General features: G+C 41.9%; 1 protein-coding gene across 1 annotated transcript in view; it reads right to left on the reverse strand.

Moving 5' to 3' along the window:
- LOC126336765 (homeobox protein OTX1 A-like) overlaps nt 1-20077 on the reverse strand; it is a 384863-nt gene extending 364786 nt beyond the window's left edge. Inside the window, exon 1 of the mRNA XM_050000775.1 lies at nt 19903-20077. The gene's annotated coding sequence lies outside the window, so the exon portion shown is untranslated. The remainder of the gene's footprint in view (nt 1-19902) is intronic.
- Nucleotides 20078-20902: the final 825 nt, after the last annotated feature.

The following is a 20902-nucleotide window of genomic DNA, read 5'->3' on the forward strand; positions in this document are numbered from 1 at the left end:
TCAGCCTGGCGGCTGCTCTAGTACCTGAAGGCAGGCAAATTCTTCTACAGCGCATTGAAGGGGTTGTCTAACCCTCACCTGTGGTTGTAGGAAAGAAACAGAAGGAAAGGTTACAGGAAAATAGAAGCTTGGCAGTAGAATTAAAACAAAATTCAGTCGGTAATAGTGAATGCTCTGTACAAAAAAAGTCAAAAAAGGAGATATGCTGCAAAAAGACCTGGAGACAAGGGAATATTCCAACTGGATTACATCATGGTCAGACAAGGAGACAGAAATCAGAGGTCAGAATTGTAAAGTGTATCCAGGAGCAGATATAGACGCAGATCACAGTTTTTGAATGATGAACAGTAGACTGAAGTTTAAAATAATTGTCCAAAAGTATCCGCGTGGAAGAAGTGTTGCCGAACTGAAGTGGTCTTAAAGAGCCCCTTTTCCTTTTTATTCACGCGCATGTTAACGTTGCACTCCTGCAAGATCACGCCACAGGAGGGCGGAAAGCAAGAGGGCTGAAAAAACATCGGTATCTTTTCCTGCTTCGGATCACGTTCGAATTCCGTCGAATGGGTTTGAACGGTCCCTGTACCAACATGTACACGAGAGCAAAAATTGTGGTTCTGTTGAACTCAAAAGGGCTGCGTTCACATTCATTGTGGACGCAGCTCCACAAAGTCCTTAGAGAAGGGCTGAACCATCCGAGGACATCAGCAGTGTCAAAGGTTGAAAAGAACATCCTCTTGTTGCTCATCGCACTGCGAACTGGGTGGGATCCAACGCCCCAGGGAAAGGGATGGTTTCATCGACACTCCTTATGCCACACCCAGAGGTCTTTCCACGTCGATTCTGAGTGGCGGTGCGATTGAAATGCTTTCCTCGGTCACCCATAAGAAAATTGCGTGATTCAAACGCTAGGTGTGTGACCTCCATCGTAGAGACGTCTAAAGATGGACTGAAATGTGGGTAAGAGTGGCTGTGATGACCTCAGCGTGTGGGAACGTCCACGCTGGCATTGGGCAGAATTGTGGTGAAATTTGGCGCCAATGTGATATCACTAATCCACAGCTCACATAAACTTCCGAGCTGCGGCCTTTTACCCGCATGTATAGACTCCTTGTATGAGGCGTTGCCAGGACCCGAGCATACACCGCAGGTCGCCACGCTTTTGAAACATTACAGAGGAAGTTTGTAGGCATTTTTCAGCCAAATTCCAAACTTACTCGTCGCAATGGGAGACAATTACGGGATTTCGAAAAACTGTTCTTTTAATTTTGTTGTGCAGTGTAAATTGAGCTTTTGTATTTACCTTTAATACTTTTTTAGCTTTCCTACTACTTTCAAACTTCTGACACTCCATGCTCCGACTCGCTGAATGTCATCCCTTCATTGGTTACGTCATGCTTTTCATGTGGTTCAAATGGCTCTAGGCACTATGGGACTCAACTGCTGTGGTCATTAGTCCCCTAGAACTTAGAACTACTTAAACCTAACTAACCTAAGGACATTACACACATCCATGCCCGACGCAGGATTCGAACCTGCGACCGTAGCAGTCGCACGGTTCCGGACTGCGCTCCTAGAACCGCGAGACCACCGCGGCCGACCGTCATGCTCTTCTCAGGATCATTTTTCCCTTGGCGGTCCCCACGTCCTATGGATTCACATTACTTATCTTTAAAGTAGTGGTTTCCAGTGCCTTGTGCTTCCTCATGCCGTTGATCATTTCTGATTATTCCACCTTTTAGTGGCAGTTTCCCACCTCGAGGGCAATAGAATGCCCTGAATTTGGCCGTTTTCGACAGCGAACTGTGAGGGAATCAACGTTCCAAGGAAAGGGGTGGTTTCATTGACGCCCCTAAGGCCTTTTCGTATCGATTCTAAGCGGAAGTGTGACAAATGTTTTTCTCAGCTATTCATAAGAAAACCGCGAGATTTCAACGCTGAGCGTCGCGGTTCTGACATCTCTCACAGACACGTCAAAAGAAAGAGGTGAAATACAGGCGTAGTGTGAAATGTCCACAGTGGGGTCGCTCAGGATTGTGGTTAATTCGGTGCCAATGTGACTTAACCGCCCTTACAACTCACGTGAACTTCCGTGCTGTAGCCTTTTCTTCGCATGTGTCGACTCCTTGCTTTTTGAAGCATCACCGAGCCCCGGGGTGACGTCCCAGTCCGTCACAATTTTGCACCATCACACAGGAAGGTTTAGGCAATTTTGACCCAAACTTAAAACTTACACACCTCAGTGGGAAGCAATTATGGGGCTTAGAAAAAGTGATCATTTAATTCTGTTGCACAATGTAGATACAGTGTGGGTCAATGAAGTGAAATAAAAGGATGAGGACTTGTGGTCAGACGCACACAGTGTACTGTCAACAGCAGCAGAAAATGATGTAATGGGAGCAGGATTAGTCATGAGCAGGAAAGTAGGGCAGAGAGTGAGCTACTGTGAAAAGATCAGTGGTACAGATATTATCAGATTTGACGGCAAACCAACGCGACAACAATAGCTCCGATGTATATGCCGAAGTCGGTAGTCGGAGATGAAGAGACACGGAAAGTATGTGAGGGTACTCAACGGTGATTCAATACGTAAAGGTAGATGAAACTATCATGGGAGATTGGAAAGTGGTTTCAGGGAAGGAAGACATGAAAGAGTTACGGGAGAATAGGAGCTTGGCAGTAGGAATGAGAGAGAAAGAAAATACTGATTGAGTTCTGCAGTAAACTTCTGATGGAAACAGCGAATACTCTTTTGAAAAATCACAACAGGAGGAGGAATATTAGAAAAAGACCTGAAGACGTGGAATGATTCCAGCTGGGTTACATCATGGTCAGATACTGGATTGTGAGGTGTACCCATAAGTAGATAAACTAGCAGATCACAATTTGTTAAGTATGCACAGCAGACTAAAGCTTAAAAGAATTGCCCGGAATAATCAGTGTGGAAAGGAGTGGTAGACATAAGTACTGAGGAATGATGAGACGTGATGGAACTCCGCTAAGGAAGTTGATAGTGCGATAAGGAAAACCACTTTAGGCAGTTCAGAAGAAGAGGACTGGACATCTCTAGAAAGGGCTCTCACTGATGTTGGACAGTCAAGCACAGGTACAAGAAACATGACAGGAAGAAGTCTTGGGTAAGAGAAGAAATGCTTCAGTTGATCGACGACAAAGGAAGTACAAAAAATGCTCATCAAAAGTCAGGAAACTAGCAATATAAATCGGTTAGGAATTAAATAAATAGCAAGGAAGCCAAGGCAAAATGGCTGCAGGAAAAATGTGCAGAAATCGAGAGAGAAAATATTGGCGAAGTACAAACAAAAAAGTGACAAATTAAAAGCAGAGGTGCTAACATTAATAATACATTGGGAACTCCACTGTTAAATGCAGAGTGCTGAGCGGATAAGTGGAAAGAATACACTGACCGCCTCAATGGAGGACTTGTCTGGTAACGTGATGGGAGAAGAAACAGTAGTCAATAGGAAAGAGATAGGACTCACACTGTTAGAATTTAAGAGACCTCTGGAAGGCTTAAGAACAAATAAGGCAAAAAAGAGTAGATAACATTCAGTTTGAATTTCTAAAATCATTGGGGGAAGTGGCAATCTAACGACTATTGAAGATGGTGTGAAGAATGTATGAGACTGGGGATGCACCATCAGAATTTCGGAAATGTATCATCCATACAATTCCGAAGATAGCAAGGCCATTTATGTGTGAGAAATATCGCAAAATTAGTTCAACAGGTCATGCACCCAAGTTGCTGACAAAAATAATACTTTGTACACAGAAGAATGGAAAAGAAAGCAGAGGAATTATTAGCTGACAACCAGTTTGGCTTTAGAAGAGGTAAAGGCACCAGAGGCTAATCTGCCGTTGCGCTATATAATGGAAGCAACACTGAAGAAAAATGAAGAAATGCTCACAGGATTTGTCGGCTTATACAAAGCGTTCAAGAATGTAAAACGGTACGAAATGTTCAAATGAGAAAAATAGGGTTAAGCTAGAGTGAAATATGGATAATATACAGTATGAACATGAATCAAGCGGGAACAATATGAGTATAGGACCAAGAATGAAGGAATCTTCGATCGCCCGTAATTTTCAATCTGCACGTCGAAGAGGCAGTGAGGGAAATAAAAAATATTCAAGAATAGGATTAATATTCAAGGTGAAAGGATATCAGCGATAAGATTCGCTGATTCCTATTCTCAATGAGAGTTACAGGATCTGTTGAACGGAATGGTCTAATGAGTACAGAACGCAGATCGAAAGAAAACCGACAAAAGACGAAAGCAATGAGACGCAAAAATGAGAGTAGCAGCAAAGTTGACATCAGAACTGGTAGTAACAAAGAACAGGAAGTTAAGAAATTCATCTACTTTAGAAGCAAAATAACCTATGACGGAGGAAGCAAGAAGTACATAAAAATCAGACTAGCACAGGGAGAGAGGGCATTCCTGGCCAGAAGAAGTCTAGTACTATCAAAACTCAGCCTTAATGTGAAAAGAGATTCCTAAGAGTCTCTGTTTGGAGCACAGTATCGTATACTAGTGAATCATGGATTGTGGGAAAACCGGAAAAGGGGATAATCGAAGCGATGTACTGATACGGATTTTGCTGAGTGTTAAATGGACTGATAAGAAGTGAGGAGTCTCTCCGCAGAATCATGGAGGAAAGGAATAAGTGGACGACGCTTACGTTGAGGATGTGTGTTTAGGCATTAGAGAACAACTTACAACTTTCATGTTACTAGAGGGAGCAACAGAATGTTAAAACTGTAGGAAGCGATAAAGATGATTAGATATAACAAATGCTAGATGGTGTTGAGTATAAGTGCTAAGTTGGTTTGGATCAGGAAATATTACGGGGGGCTGCATCAAACCAGTTACAAGACAGGTGACCCAACCCTCAGAAAACTGGCAATATCTGTCGATTGAGGACGCCAGTAGCGCCACTGATGGATCTAAAAACCTCTCCCTATGTGTCTGAAGCCTCCACTTTTCATAGTTCAAAGATTTTTGAAAAAAGTAAAAAAATATTCAATTCGGTTGTAGAAGAAATATTTTCGTTTAGAATAGACAATTATGCTTGTGGCATGTGTTAATACACCTAAGGCACTGAAATACGTTGATGTGAGACAAAGCCGTAATAAATTTTTCGGAAAATATGTACAGATGTTAGGAAAAAATGAATGAAAAACAAACGAAAAAGTGGTTAATAATAATAATGACTAGGGCCTTCCGTCGGGTAGACAGTTCGCCTGGTCTCAGGTCTTTCGAGATGACGCCACCTCGGCAACTTGCGCGTCGATGGGGATGAGATGATGATTAGGACAACACAACACCCAGTCCGTGAGCAGAGAAAATCTCCGAACCAGCCGGGAATCGAACCCGGGTCCTTAGGATTGACATTCTGTCGCGCTGACCACTTTTTTTTGTTCTCATTTTGTTTATTACTGTTTGTTGTATTTGTTCGCGGCGGACGTCGCATGACGCTTGTTTAAGTTTATCGTTGATCCATTAACTCAATTTTTTTTATTACCGAGGGAGCTACCCATCTGACCGAACACGCTGAGCTACCCTGCCGGCATAATGACGTAAAACTTCCTGGCAGATTAAAACTGTGTGCCGGACCGAGATTCGAACTCCGGACCTTTGTCTTTCTCGGGCAAGAGCTCTACCAACTGAGATACCCAAGCACGACATACCGGGGGCGGACAAGTGGACAATTAGCTCCAGAAAGTAACCTTAAAGCAGGTAATACGTTGTGGTTCCAATGTAATTTTGTAAATAACTGAGTTTCCACTGAGTAACCTTCCGGTAATGCATGTTTTTTACATCCAGTAAACAGCAATTTCCTGTAAAAATATACGAGGGCTATTCGGAAAATAAGGTCCGGTCGATCGCAAAATGGAAACCTCAGTGAAAATCCGATGAAGCTTTGCTTAGACGCGTTGGAAAGTGTTGTTGTTATGCCCGTCGACCGCGGCACGTTGCTCTTTTCAGTTCTGAAAGCACAGTGAGCATGTGCAGATGCCTAGAAAATAATAGTCTCCCGCCAAATATGAGTGCCTATAAGAGATTTCGCCTGATTTCATGCAGCCCGCACTACGTAACTGTCATGCATTTCCTCCTTCATGACAATTCTCGGCCGCACACGGCAGGGGCAATGAGGACGGTCCTGCAGCGTTTTCGACTGGAAGTGTTTGATCACCCACAATACAGCCTTGACTTGGCTCCCTCTGATTTTCCTTTATTAGCTCAGATAAACCGCTGTCTATGAAGACAACATTTTGGCACAGACAACAAGCAACCGTACCACGTCGGGTTTACAGAGGAGATAGAAGATCCAAAGAAGATCGGCGCGTTTCGTCACAGGGTTATATGGTAAGAGTGATAGCGTAACGGAGATGTTTAGTAAACTCAAGTGGCAGACTCTGCAAGAGAGGCGCTCTGCATCGCAGTGTCGCTTGAGGTCCAGGTTTCGAGTGGGTGCGTTTCTGGATGAGGTATCTAACATATTGCTTCCACCTACTTATCCTCCCGAGGAGATCACGAATGTAAAATTAGAGACATTCGAGCGCCCACGGAAGCTTTCCGGCAGTCGTTCTTCCCGCGAACCATACGCAACTGGAACAGGAAAGGGAGATATTGACAGTGGCACGTAAAGTGCCCTCCGCCACAGACCATTGGGTGGCTTGCGGAGTATAAATGTAGATGTAGCTGCATATCAGCGTAGGGAATTGGCTGAAAGCACAGGCGGCTGCCTTATATGACGAGGATATTGGAATATTGGTACAATGCTCCAACAAATGTATCAGTCGGAGTGGTGACTGTAGAGAAGAAGCTGGAAGGTGTTCACTGTGGTATCCATTTCGTGACCGTTCGGACCTTACTTACCGAATAGCCATCGTACAACGACGGAACTTAGAGCTCGTAGTCGCTTAGAGAGAGATACTGTATCCAAAAAAATGTTCAAATGTGTGTGAAATCTTATGGGACCTAACTGCTAAGGTCATCAGTCCCTAGGCTTACACACTAATTAACCTAAATTATCCTAAGGACAAACACACAGACTCATGCCCGAGGGAGGACTCTAACCTCCGCCGGGACCAGCCACACAGTCCATGACTGCAGCGCCCAAGACCGCTCGGCTAATCCCGCGCGGCATACTGTATCCATTCTCTATCAAAACTTGCTTGTTACTCAGAAGGTATAATTTCTCACAATTACCTACTCACTTCCTGAATTACACCTCCGGATTGTATTCAAGTATTTTACTAGCAGCCCTAATCAGAAACTGAAAAGGATGACGACACTGAAGTTCCTGCATCATTGACGGCCTTTTTTTATACTCTTAAGGCAATAATTAATAAAGTAGGCATAGTTTTTAAGCGTTAGGGGCGTCATGGCTTCAGATGTGTCTGAAGCAAGGGAAGAAGGTTAGTGCTTAACGTCTCGACGGCCGGTGTGGCCGTGCGGTTCTAGGCGCTACAGTCTGGAGCCGCGTGACCGCTACGGTCGCAGGTTCGAATCCTGCCTCGGGCGTGGATGTGTGTGCTGTCCTTAGTTTAGTTAGGTTTAAGTAGTTCTAAGTTCTAGGGGACTGATGACCACATATGTTAAGTCCCATAGTGCTCAGAGCCATTTGAACCTTAACGTCCCGTCGACAAGAGGTCATTAGAGGCGGAGCACAAGCTATGATTAGGGCAGGATGGGGAAGGCAATTGGCTGTGCCTTTCCACATGAACTATCCCGGTATCTGCCTGGAGTGACTTAGGGAAATCGTGGAAAACCTAAATTAGGATGGCTGACGGGGATTTGAACCGTCATCCTCCCAAATGCGAGTCTAGTGTGCTCGCTCGGTAACTCTGACCCATGAACGAACATTCAAACACAAGCAGAGGACTCCGGTCTGTTCGCGGTGATAATTATTAGAGCAGACGTTACCGACGTGTTAAAACAACGCGCCGCTCCTCACAGAGTAAGACTGACGTTCTCTAACATAATTAAAAAAAGAATTTCAATGAAGTAGTAATCATTTGACTCTATAGAAGTTACACGGCTGCGTACGTAGCAAGTGAACTGAACTATTTACTCATTTATTACTCTTGAAGTTTATACTTTACTAATTTAGCGAAGAACGTATGTAATAGTGCAGGCACTGCATATCTTTCTAATCACATAAGCTTGTTGTTGCATTCGACAGTCTGAAGGCTAGTTTGATGCAGCTCTCGATGCATAAATACTGTAGGTACATACACTTGAACCTGCTTCTATAGTCAACCCTTGGTCTCTCTGTAGAATTTTTATCCCACCCCCTTCCATTATCATTTTCCTTGACTCCTCAGTATGAGATAATCAACCAATTCCTTGTTCTACTCAAATTGCGTCACACATTCCCCAGTTGTATACGGCAGCGCTTCATTAGTTATCCGGTCTATGAAACTAGCTAGTCTTCAGCATTCTTCTGTAGCACCACATTTCGAAGTCTTCCATTACTTCTGTCTGAACTGTTCATCTTCCACATTTCACTTCCGTACAAGCCTCCACATTACACAAATACGTACAGAAAAAGTTCTCTGAACAACTTATATTCGATGTTAACAATTTTTTTTTCTCAGAAATGCTGTTCTTGCTACAGCCAGTCAGCATTTCATTTAGTCTCTACTTCGACCGTCGTCAATGCTTTGGCTTCTTAAATAGCAAAGATCATCTCATTTTCTAATCTAGCTCTCACCCTATTGCCTCATTCAGTTCAACTACTACAATCATTTACCCGTGTTTGACTTTTGTTGATGGTCCTTTTATAAGTTAACCTATTTTAAAGACACTATCTATTCCCTTCAACTGATCTTCCAAGTCTTTTACCGTTTCTGATAAATTTCAATATTATATGCAAACCTCAAACAATTTTATTTCTTCTCCTCGAACTTTAATTCCTTCTCCTTACTTGGATACAAAAATATATTTAAATAACAATATTAAACTTCGAGCAATAAAAAATGCTGCAATGACGACCAATAGCTCCAAAGTACCCCAAATTCTCAATACTGTGGAGGCGAAACACACAACAGTTTATAACGAAATAATTTTTCTTTTCCGGTCATCTAAATGTACATGATCGACATGACTACTCTGCAATCCACACCCAAGTTTTGGCACCAGTTTCACAGAACCACTTTCACACTATTGCTCGCCCGCTCCACTCTCGAATAGCACGCGGGAAAAATGGACACGTAAATCTTCGCGTGCTAGCTCCGATTTTACTTGTGATGGTCATTTTTCCCTAAACAGGACGCATTTTCGCATTCGGAGAAATAATCTCGCTGCAATGAAAAACTGCTTTGTTATAATGATTGCCACCCGACCTCGCGTATCATATTCATGTTCACGATAGTGCAAACCTATCCGAACATCTTCGAATGGTCCGATGTCCTCTGTCGGTCCTGTCTCGTAAGGATCCCATACTGCGCAGCATTACCCTAGCAGAGAACAGATAAGCGTAATTTAAGCATCCTATCTAGTAGATTTATTGCATGTTTTAAGAGTTCTACCAATAAAATGCAGCTATGGTTCGCCTTCCCTACACCATTTTATGTTGGTGGTTCCAGTCTAAGTTGTCCATGATTATAATCATTAGGTATTTAGTTGAATCCACAACCATTAAATTTGTATTATTACTGAAATTTAGCGGATTCTTTTTGGTACTTTTGTGGAGGTTCACACTTTTTATTGTTCGAGGTTAACTGGGACCTTCCTCATCATACAGACGTCTAAATCATTTTCTAATTCGTACTGATCTTCCGATGTCTTTACTATAAGGAAAAACGACAGCGTCACCTGCAAAAAATCTAAGACGGCTGCTCAGATTATCTCCTAGATTACTTATATAGATTAAGAGCAGCAGAGGACCTGTAACACTTCCTTGAGGAACGCCAGGTATCACATTTATTCCACTCTATGACTTTTCATCAATTACTAAGATCTGTGACCTTTCTGCCAAAAAGGCAATGTAAATAAAGAATGTAGCCTACATTGCGCCATGTATAGGTTACTCTATGCTTAGTTTGAAGAACCTTTGAGAACCTTCCTTCTAGCTTCAAAAACCTAATTATTCACGGAACTTCAGCACCGAAGACTTGATATTACAGAAAATCTGCTCCTACGGCGCTTTCACTGAAGACGTGATGATGGTCATATAAAACTGGGACAACTGAATTTTCAGTGTGTTTGATGAAGCAGATCTTGTCATAGCTTGTTCACAAAGCCTGAGTGTTTACGCTATATTTCATAGAACCATACAGCACTATAACATAACCATGTTGCGTAAAGAATATTGAAAACGTGTACGAAACATATTTGTTGATAGGTCTAGAATAAAAAGTTGATTTACGGTTACCCCCTATCGTACCATTCAGTGTAGAACGAAAGATGGGAGTTTAAAGCCAGTCGACGATGCTGTCACTGGAGAAGACGAGCTTAATGAAGTGTGCTAGTATTCACAGATGATCGGTTTCAGGATAACCTTATTAACTCTATCAAGTAACGCTACCTGAAAAGGCGAAATGATCTTTTAAGAGAACACTACGTGATTAATGATGTGCGCTCTATAAGAAACTAAGAACCTACATCAATATAGGCCTACAGCATATGACATCCCGAAGATGGCTTCAGGTTTCAACACGTTAAACAATAAAATATCATGTATTTTTTTTATTCCTAAAAGTAAAAACTGGAAGTCTGGAAATGTGGGGAGACAAAAGAATGTTAAAAAATTACGTGGGACGAAAAATTCTATTGCAACAAGGGCACATATGGTTCAAATGGCTCTGAGCACTATGGGATTTAACTTCTAAGGTCATCAGTCCCTTAGAACCTAAGGACATCACACACAGCCATGCCCGAGGCAGGATTCGAACCTGCGACCGTAGCGGTCACGCGGTTCCGGACTGCAGCGCCCAGAACCACTACGGCCGGCAAGGGCAAGTAGTTGACACGCCTAATGGCCTTGAGGGAAAGAGCATATGAAGGAGCAAGACGGATATGTAAGTTGCATTCGATAGAATATTGGCAGAGGCTAGATTTTAGGAACGAATGCAAAGCAGCCGTGGTACATCAGACTAAAAAAAATAGTTATTTAAGATGCTCGAAGGTTTTTAGTTTTACTAATTGAGGAACAATCCATTATTAATTTCGGAACACTGTATTTTCGGTCAAAAACGGCCAACTCCTGTATCGGTTAAAGAAATATGTGTGTACGTGCAATAGAATTTACTTTTTGGTGTGAATTTCCCGCAACTGTTACCAAAAGGCATACATTAGTACGGGAATAAACAATACCACTACATAAGGTTGAGAGACTTATCTACCATATGTAAGAATAAAGGAGCCAAACATAGTACTCAGTATACGAGTAAACACCCCCTGTCTGCTCCCTCATGAATAATGAGTGTGTATAATGTACCGTACTGATTTACCAGTATTAACGAGAATATGAATGATAAGATTTGATATACAATTATAAAAAACTACAGATATTTCCGGCTTGAATTAAAAACAAAATATTTTAGAAGGTTGAAAATCCAGTTTGTTGTGTTTCGTTGCAAGACGAGATTTTTATGCCTTCCGTTGTGATTTCTCGTTAATAAATCTGAAGGTGAAATGTAACTGCGCCATATCAAGAGAGACTGGCATGTTTCCTAAAGCCGGAAGTACTTACTGTCTGTCTAGGTATTGGTAGGGAACGAACCACAGTAAACTTTGTCTCCGAAATTAGATGACTGAATTAGTGGACATTAATAAACGTAGATGTAAGGACATAAAGTAGGTTTAGTGAAAATCGGCCAGGAATGCTGGAACCGCAATGTAATGAAAATGTCGTAACCACTGATGAATTGTTCTAGGCTGGAAGCAAGCGGTAACACTGCATGTGATGGATGATTTCAGCTGTCATTGTCGACAGTTTTATACATTAATTAGTGGTCTGTATTACAAGAATTATAACCTACTTAAAATGATAATTTGGCAGAATTACTTATACATCAGTTACTCTGTTCTATGTCAAATCGAAACCGTACATTACAAGAAAGACTCAATAAAATGCAGAATACATTTTGTTTAATTCGTTATTTTCTTGTGATACAAAACATTTGTCACCTTGTTTTTATATGTTGAAAGCAAGGAGAATGATCGCGGTTGAACAGAAATCTGTCTCGGGCAGGGTTGCCATCCGTCTCGATATATCGGGACCGTCGCCGTTATGGACTTTCTTGTCCCGACATCCCGACAAGACCCAGTTTTGTCCGGATTTTGTAAAATATAATACGAGCTTGGCTGAAGTACTGAAGTAATGCTATCTCTTATCATAACGTGTAAATGCAGCCGGAGTTGGTTTTATTTATGTCAACAAGTTTGTGTTGAAAAGGTCGTCTCACAGGTGGCGTTGCATCGCCGATGCAAGCACCTACCAGATCTAGCGCCATCGTTCGAGAAAATACAACACTTCTCCAGTAGTACGGGGCAAGAGGAAGAATCGGGCAGTTCGCGTTTGAATCACAAATCGATAAGACGATCCTTTCTAAATGTAATACGAACAATGAGTGCAACTTAGCAATGTTTTGAAGTGTTTACTGATGCTATATAGGTCGTGAAGTGTATAGTGACGTGTCCTTATAATGACTGAAGTGTTAATGTCGATTGTTTACCGTCTAATAAACTTATCACAGCTTACAAAATGTCTAAGGATGGAAAGACAAAGTGACACTTTCCAGATAATTACACAGAAGAGTAAGCTTTTGTCAGGAAAGGATCAGGAACCGTTGTGTGTGGTTTGTAGCTGTACCTCACAGAGATAAGGCAGTTGTGAATCCTACGAAGAATCGTACAAGTAGATTCTCGGTAGCATCGACATAAAAGCCTATTTCTACATTCATGCTAAAAGAAGATACCCAGGAAGAATTCCTCGTTGCTGCTGCAGAACTAACAACAGCTTAGGAGGGTGTCAAACGTCTTCAGTCCTTTATCGGAAAACTGAATGCCACAGTGTATATTAACTCCAAAGTGGCCGCAAAGCAATCCACAGGCAGGACCAGAGCTGCAGCGATTTTTAAAATTTTATAACAGCACACTCGTTTCCGAATGCATAAAATAATTTCAAGAAGTTTCATTTTAGGGGATAGGTACCGACATATCGAACTGGAAGGCTTTTTGTGGAGACAATTCCAATTTCGGAGGGCTTCATCGACGCGACCAGCGGAATGTGTTCACCAAAAACAAAAAGAAAGTGAAGCAGAAAGTGGATGGCCTGCCCATATTCTCCATAATACTATATCAAGCGCTGCTGGAATGTTAACTGCCGACACTGAAATAATCGCCATGAAAATATTTAATTATTTTTCAATACGCACGGCAAGGATAGCCTCGCGCGGTCTTGTCAGACCTCTGCAGTTTGGTCCCATAAGAACTTACCACAAATTTCCAGTTTTTTCCGGTAAGGACAGAGAAGCCGAAAGATTTCTGCTTACACGTTGATGTCAATCATCAGACTCTTCTATCTCACTCAAAAATATGAAAGCTGACGTCAGTGCCCACAACTGAGAAAATTCTTAAGCTCTGGATTATATTAAAACAATTTTTTGATATCAAAGACTGTACCCCTAGAATAATTTCAGACTTTTTCCGTAATTCGATCAGTGTAATGCGCATAATGTTTCTACAGTCAAACTTGGGTCTGTTTGGAAAATGCGTGGAGAAGCATAAAGTCTCGATAATTGAAATAAGAAATGTATTAATCGACACCCAAAGATGTGTGAATGAAAGATTGTTTTGGGGGAAGAGACCAAACAGCGAGGTCACCGGTCTCATCGGATTAGGAAAGGACGGAAAAAGAAGTCGGCCGTTTCCTTTGAAAGGAACCATCCCGGCATATGCCTGAAGCGATTTAGGGAAATCGCGGAAAACCTAAATCAGGATGGCCGGACGCGGGATTGAACCGTCGTCCTCCCGAATGCGAGTCCACTGTGCTAACCACTGCGTCACCTCGCTCGGTGCGAATGAAAGAAAGACTGACAATTTTAGTGGAATGAAAACCAAAATGAATCTGAACAAATTAAAGAATGAGTACCCTAACCAAGAAATTATTCATTTGATTTCGAAATTTGAGGAAGAGACAGTGACTTTCTGTACCATAGCATTTGATTACTTAGAGAAATTGGCTCTTTCTTTTAATAAATATCAAGTATTTGGTTGTATGATTCTACCTGAAACCCCAGATTGAGTGATTGAAAACACCATCATATACCGGACTAAAAGGTGTGAAGATTTCAGAAGACAATTTTTTTCATGAATATACGTATCTGACGAGCTTTTTCGAAACCAAGCGTGATTCGGAAGAATAGAAATCTAAACACTCCGTGGAAGAAAGCTGGATTTACTTTCTTAAGGTAAGCGGAAATCCTGAACGCAAACGCCAGCTTCTACAATAATGCGAGTATTTGTTTCCTATTCTCCACACAACGCCATTGTGGAAGGAGTATTTTCTCTGATGTCGATCCAGTGCACTGATGAAAGAAAGCCGACAGCAGTGGCCGAGCGGTTCTAGGCGCTTCAGTCCGGAACCGCGCGACTATTACGGTCGCAGGTTCGAATCCTGCCTCGGGCATGGATGTGTGTGATGTCCTTAGGTTAGTTAGGTTTAAGTAGTTCTAAGTTCTAGGCGACTGATGACCTCAGATGTTAAGTCCCATAGGGCTCAGAGTCATTTCAACAATTTCTGATTAAAGAAATCGGCTGCTGCCAGGGACTGTGAAATCAGTCTTACAGTGCCAATTTAACTATAAGCTGACTTGAATGGAGTTTTATACGGCAAATACGTAAATGGGAAAAAGACTTGCTGGAAAAGGAGAAATCTTCCGAAAAATATGGTGTATCAGCTACTTCTACCAAAAGAAGTTCTATGTAATTGTGTTGTAAATAAAATATAATTATATTAAATACATTTTTTACCTCATTTCTATACTCCCCTCTCAAAGTGTACCCGACGAGGTTCCAGCTAGATGTGCCAAACCTAGTTTCGAAGCACATGAAAACAGGGACTGTGGAATCTGCTACACCAGTGATGATGGTCCGGTACTAAATAGTGAAGGGCCTCTAGTGGTACTGTAATACAGTAAGCATTGACATGTGCACAGTTTCTGGGACACAGCCTAGTATAACTTGAGATGGAAGAATGGTACAGAAAAGAAGGACGAATATAACGGTAATTATTACACGCTGAGCGTTCCCGCTATATAAAGATCATTTACGCTGCTACGACACATTTTCGCTTCTTTTACTTCCCAATCCCGCGGAGAATTTCTGATAGTTTCTTTGTATCTGTGCTATTGTGGAATTGTTTGTGGAGGGAAAGATTGACACTTTACGTGTGTCATCTATTCGTGAATGCGCTTGCGATTTGCACATTCACGTTCTTCCAAAGGTTACCCGCAGCTGGTCAAGGACAGACTGTTAGACTATACAAACTGACCCCATACAAATCCACAGTAGCACAGACTGTATCTACTCTTTTTATTCTTTCAAGGAACACACGATTCGCCTGTTGTGATCATAGCGGAAGTTGTGGCCAGTGTTGTCGTTTGGACTTCTTCCTTGCTGCAGTCTGTTCAGGTGTGGCAGCCATCTTTATTTATCTTCGTTGATTCTATCTTATGTTTAAAAATACCACGTCTTCTCCGTACTTCAGCGTTTCTAAAATTATTTAGCTCTTTGAGGAATTTCAGCGACCTCATGTCTGATTCCCACGTGTTACTAAGATAGTCACTCGTAATCCATGTCGCCTAGCCATGTAGCAAATCTAAACACTTTCCTGTTTCCTTCCTCATTTTCGTACATAATGCTCTTCAGATTGTTCTACGTACTTATTCAGTTTGTGATCGATCTTATGTTCACTGTCAAGTTATGTCACTACTATCTACCCTTCTGTTCTGTAAAATAAACGCATTCAGCTTTATATTCTTACAAAAACCGTTTTGTTTTAACAGTGTGGAAGCGATCTCGCCGGCTATTCTCGACCTCCGAACGGAGGTACTACATCACTGACTGATAAAATTATGGAATGACTACTTGCAACAGCGTGATTATAAATATAAATCACCTCTTCTATTAACTTGGTATTGAATCAATCACAAAACAGGCACAATTGCTATACACATCAATTTTATAACACTAATCAGACAAAAAATTAGAAGCGTAATTTTTTTTGTCTTGAGTTAGTTGCAGAACGTTTAAGACAAGAAAAAATTCTTAAGACAGGAATGAAAAAGAAAATAATTCATTTACAACATAAAACCACATAACAGGTGTTATTTGGAAAAATGACCATCGTAACAAATTTACTATCAGTTTCATTAAAATAGTCCTACGTGTACTGACGCGTCATTTTATAAAATACCTGAAATGATGAAATACTACAGCGTTTCGCCCGTATTGCAGCGGTCTATCTTCAGAACATAGATTAATATAGCTGGAGAGTGGTCGCTTCAATACATTGCATTTCTAACGGAGTCATACAACCATGTGAAATTTATTGGGTTTATGGTACCGTTAGAAACAAGGATGTACCGAAGCAACCACTCCCTGGCTCAGTCGATGCCGTGAGCAAGGCAACTGCAAGACGGCCGAAACGTTGGTTATTTTAGCATTTTAAATACTATTTGAAATGACTCGGCAGTAACCGAAAATGATTTTAATGAGATTGGCACCAGCCGCAGAAGCCACGTCTTGGACTATTAGTTGTTTGTGTTTCCTCGTCTTTCACTACCGCAGATGATATCGCTAAAAAGTTCGAGCTCTAAATCACCTCCAAGCAATCTGTGAAAAATATGCGCAAAATGTAAAACACTTATTTGAGATCGTCGGAGTAGAGGTGATTACGGGACATCACGAATCATAATGAAAACGATCGAAAGGTTTCGCCACTTTGGATTATTCGGAAGAAAAAGAAGCAAACCGCGTGTTTACACAGTGAGTAGAGAGTACAAAGTACGAAAGCAGATATAGAGATAAACTTACGACGCCGAGAACAGGTTAACGTGAAATGCTACTGCGATCAGTGCAAAATACTTCGTAAGTTCATACTTGTTTTTTTCCTTTTAACACGACGTCGCTTCTCGGACGAACAGACACCAGATTCCTGCCGCAGTGACGTCACCATTACTTAATAATTTCTTCTTATTTTTATTCGCTAGACCGAAAAAAAGGAACGGTTGCTACTGACGCTACGCTACCGCTCTTCGTAGGGTACTGGCATTGCCCAAACACTTCAGTCAGTTTTCAAATTGATGGTTGGATGAGTCGAAGTCGCTGAATTGTGTGTCGCCAACAGTGAAATTGATGTTTAGATCATTTCGAGTTCTGTTGTGTGTTTAAATAGACAGAGTGTAAAAATTAGATGATATAGAAAGTACAGTTTTTTTCGTATTCATCGCTTAACACGAAATTTTGTAAGACGAAATGATATTTCAGTGACCTCGCAACTGTTCATTATTCAGATGTGAAAGAAGCGATGCTCGTACGGCAGAAGCTTAAACAGGCTTTTTTTCAGTACAAGGGAGGATATAAAAAACAAACGCACAATTTCTAATAAGGAGCCGGCGGTTGTTGTCGTGAAAAACACTTCACACGAAAAAATCGCTTAAAATGGCAAAATACTTAGATCATAACATAATAATAACTACGCAATTTAATGCATTGTTTTTCTTCTTTTAACTCAAACCAGGATCGTTTGAACATGAAAAGAGCTCGCTCCTCAACAAATTACATGTGCTGTTTATAGTAACCTCACTGATATCCACATTTACGGCTTTTTTAAAGTTAGAGTGAAGTTTAGTAAGGAATGTTACCATTTGTCTTCGGGCTCTGCTATTGTCAAGACATTTCGCCTAGTTTTCTTATTTGATGATGTGTGTGTCGAAGTCGGTGAACTGTGTGTCGAAATATTTCTTGTGTGTTTGCGTGGCCATCTTACACAGCGGCTTTTAAATACTAATTATTACTCGGCTACTGAAAATAAGAGTTTTTCCCTAGATGCGTTTCGCTGTTAGCCTATTTAGAAAGCATCTCCAGCGATCATTCTGGAAATAAATGTATCTCTGCATTTATCCGCCCGGTTAGCCGTGAATGTTAGTGCACCGCTTCCGGGACGCAGAGGTGCGTCAGTTAGCGTGGATGTAGTTTCTCAGGTAGTTTCCACACACATAACTAGGTGAATACCGGGCGGATACCGAAATCTCATTTCACTTACACGATTCGCAGACGTTTGGAAAACTTTCGCTCACTTTCAAATGTATGAATTTACTCTCAGACAGTTTTGATACACATACAGTTCCGGTCTGTCAAAACTACTTTTTGGTAGTTTTGGTACAGTACACCAATGACGTAGTAAATGGTATGATGACCGTTAGTATTGGTAGCATTGGTAGGGAAAGAAAGTAAATGAATGTGTGAGAGAAACTCGGAGCTGACGACTTAGCTTTCTTTTTGATTTGTTTGTTTTGCACATAATGAGAACCGCACATCACTCAGTGTTAGTTCTCTGTGTAGTTTACGTCATTACAATTTCATAAGTAACAAAACTTAGTTGACTTAGTAATTTGTGCATTTTTATGGAATCAAAACAATTACTCTTGATGGAAGTAAGTACAATTCACATACAGAAACATTTAGTTGTCTGTAATTGTTTTTGTTGTTTTGAATTGATCAAAGGCAAGCTTCCTCTTATTATTAATAAGTACGAAAGTTGTTTATGAATAACAGAAACATGTTTTATATAAACTATACGAAGTATTGATACAGTGTTATGTTTTTGTTCTGCACTTTTAAATTTTACTTCTTTTTAGGAAATTTGCTTTTTCTAGCGCTATATGATAAATCTGTTTCTTTTATTTTACTACGACACCCCTCTATTCCAAACTACACATCAGAAAATGTCTAATAAAACTGAACTAAACACTGAAAATTTCAGTTTTGCTATAAATACAGCTTATTTTTAAATAACAGAGAGGGAGATAACTAGGTAGAACAAAAATGTTCTGTAGGATTCGCAGCCTTTTATACTCCATAACACTATTTATAGACGCTCCACAGCTTCCAGTTTCTAAGGGAATCTAGTAAGGCGCTGACTGCTTAGGCAAATAAAGCGATCTAAATGAGGCAGCGCCCCATACGTATGCAACACGCCTAACACACAGGTTAGGCGGTTGCGATATTAACTGACCAAGGGTACGAGGAAAACTACCGTAGTCTACGCTTATTTATGATAGTTTACGGTAGCATACGGTAGTTTTACAACACTAGGCCACATATTCCTCCTGGTGGAGGGGGAGTGGTGGGGAGGGGTAAGTGGGTGGCGACAAGAAGGGCATCTGGCTATCCCTTGAATTAAACCAATCACACACGTTAATAACCGTGCCGACCCAGCGCCGAAGTGGGACAAAGGCACAAGAAAAAGTAAAAAAGATGAAGATGTTTCTACATTTGTTGTTTGTAGATTATAAACAGTTTTTCATGTTATACACAAAATTTGTAATGAAAACTGTTTCTAAAGTATAAATAGCAAATTTAGAAACATTATGTAATGTTATACCATGTTACCAGAATGACCACTACATTGTAAATAAAAACAAAATGTGTCTGGTGAAAAACAATTAGTTATACTTAAAATGGGAAGAACTATAGCATTTGAGCGTTTAGTATTATCTATTAAAGTTCCACAAGATTGAACATACATTTTATTTCGTTCCCGTGTATCATTAAAAAATATATTTCGGTGCTCTCGGTCTCAAGTCAAAACTTTTGCACTGTATATAAAAGGCAAAAAACGCTAACGGCGGTTTGAGTTTGGTACCTTGGAGCCGTAGTATGCAGCGGACCTCGCGTGCGACGGGTCTATCGGCGGAGTATCCACCCCTGCGGCTGTGCCCGGAGCGAAGCCGGGCCGGTCCGTGGAGGCAGAAGACGCGCCGGCGATGCGGCGGACAGCGGCGGGCAGCGGACGCTGCAAGCTGAGTAGCGGGCGCGGAGCGAGTGCCGACTGCGCCGCGGCTGTACCGGCGGCGGCCCGCGAGCATGGCGCCCGCCCCGCGCATGCGCCGAGCGGCGACGGGGCGGGGCCTGCGCCCGCGCCGCCTCACCCCACCGCCGATTATGCTAAAGGATCGGCGCCCGCCGCGTTTGCGAAAAGGGAATAAAGCGCCGCGCGGCCGCGAGGAGGGGGAAAAGGACTCGTCCCCGGGAGGGGGGAGCACGCGAGGCGGGGTCGGAGGAGGCGGCCGCGCCACGTGGTCGCGCGCCTGTGGAGGGGATGGCCGCTGCAAGATAAAGTGTTTGCCTTCCGCCATTGGCGGCGCTCGCAGCGCGTGACAAACGCGCTTGTTTGTTCCGCAGGCCCGACAAAGCAGGTTACGCCCCCCTGGCATTAACGCGGTTCGGCACCGCTTGTCACCTGACTAAGGCGACCCACTTACGCAGTGGCGGTTGGGGAGGGAGAGCGACTTTGTAAGCAACTCCTCAGTGGAAAACAGGCTGAATCCCGTCTAAGCTTACAGCGTGGCTCAAGATGTAACACACACAAATGGACGTCATAAATACTATATTACTACCAGCTCTGAGGAAACGGCGCACTTGAAGGAGCTCCACTTTGCATGCTGAAGGAACTTCGTAGTTGCCACCTAACAGTAAAATAATAGGGCAGCGATTTTTACTGCTCCTATTTTTGGCTGTAGGACCTGTACCTGTACATGTTTCCTGGTAATGTTGATGTAGGTGCTGTTTCATTGGAATTTGTGTTAAGGTACATTTCATTTTTAGCCCCAGATTTTGATGGAGATTCGTTACACTGGAGAATT

Source organism: Schistocerca gregaria, chromosome 2, assembly GCF_023897955.1.
Source record: "Schistocerca gregaria isolate iqSchGreg1 chromosome 2, iqSchGreg1.2, whole genome shotgun sequence".
Classification (NCBI taxonomy): Eukaryota; Metazoa; Arthropoda; class Insecta; order Orthoptera; family Acrididae; genus Schistocerca; species Schistocerca gregaria.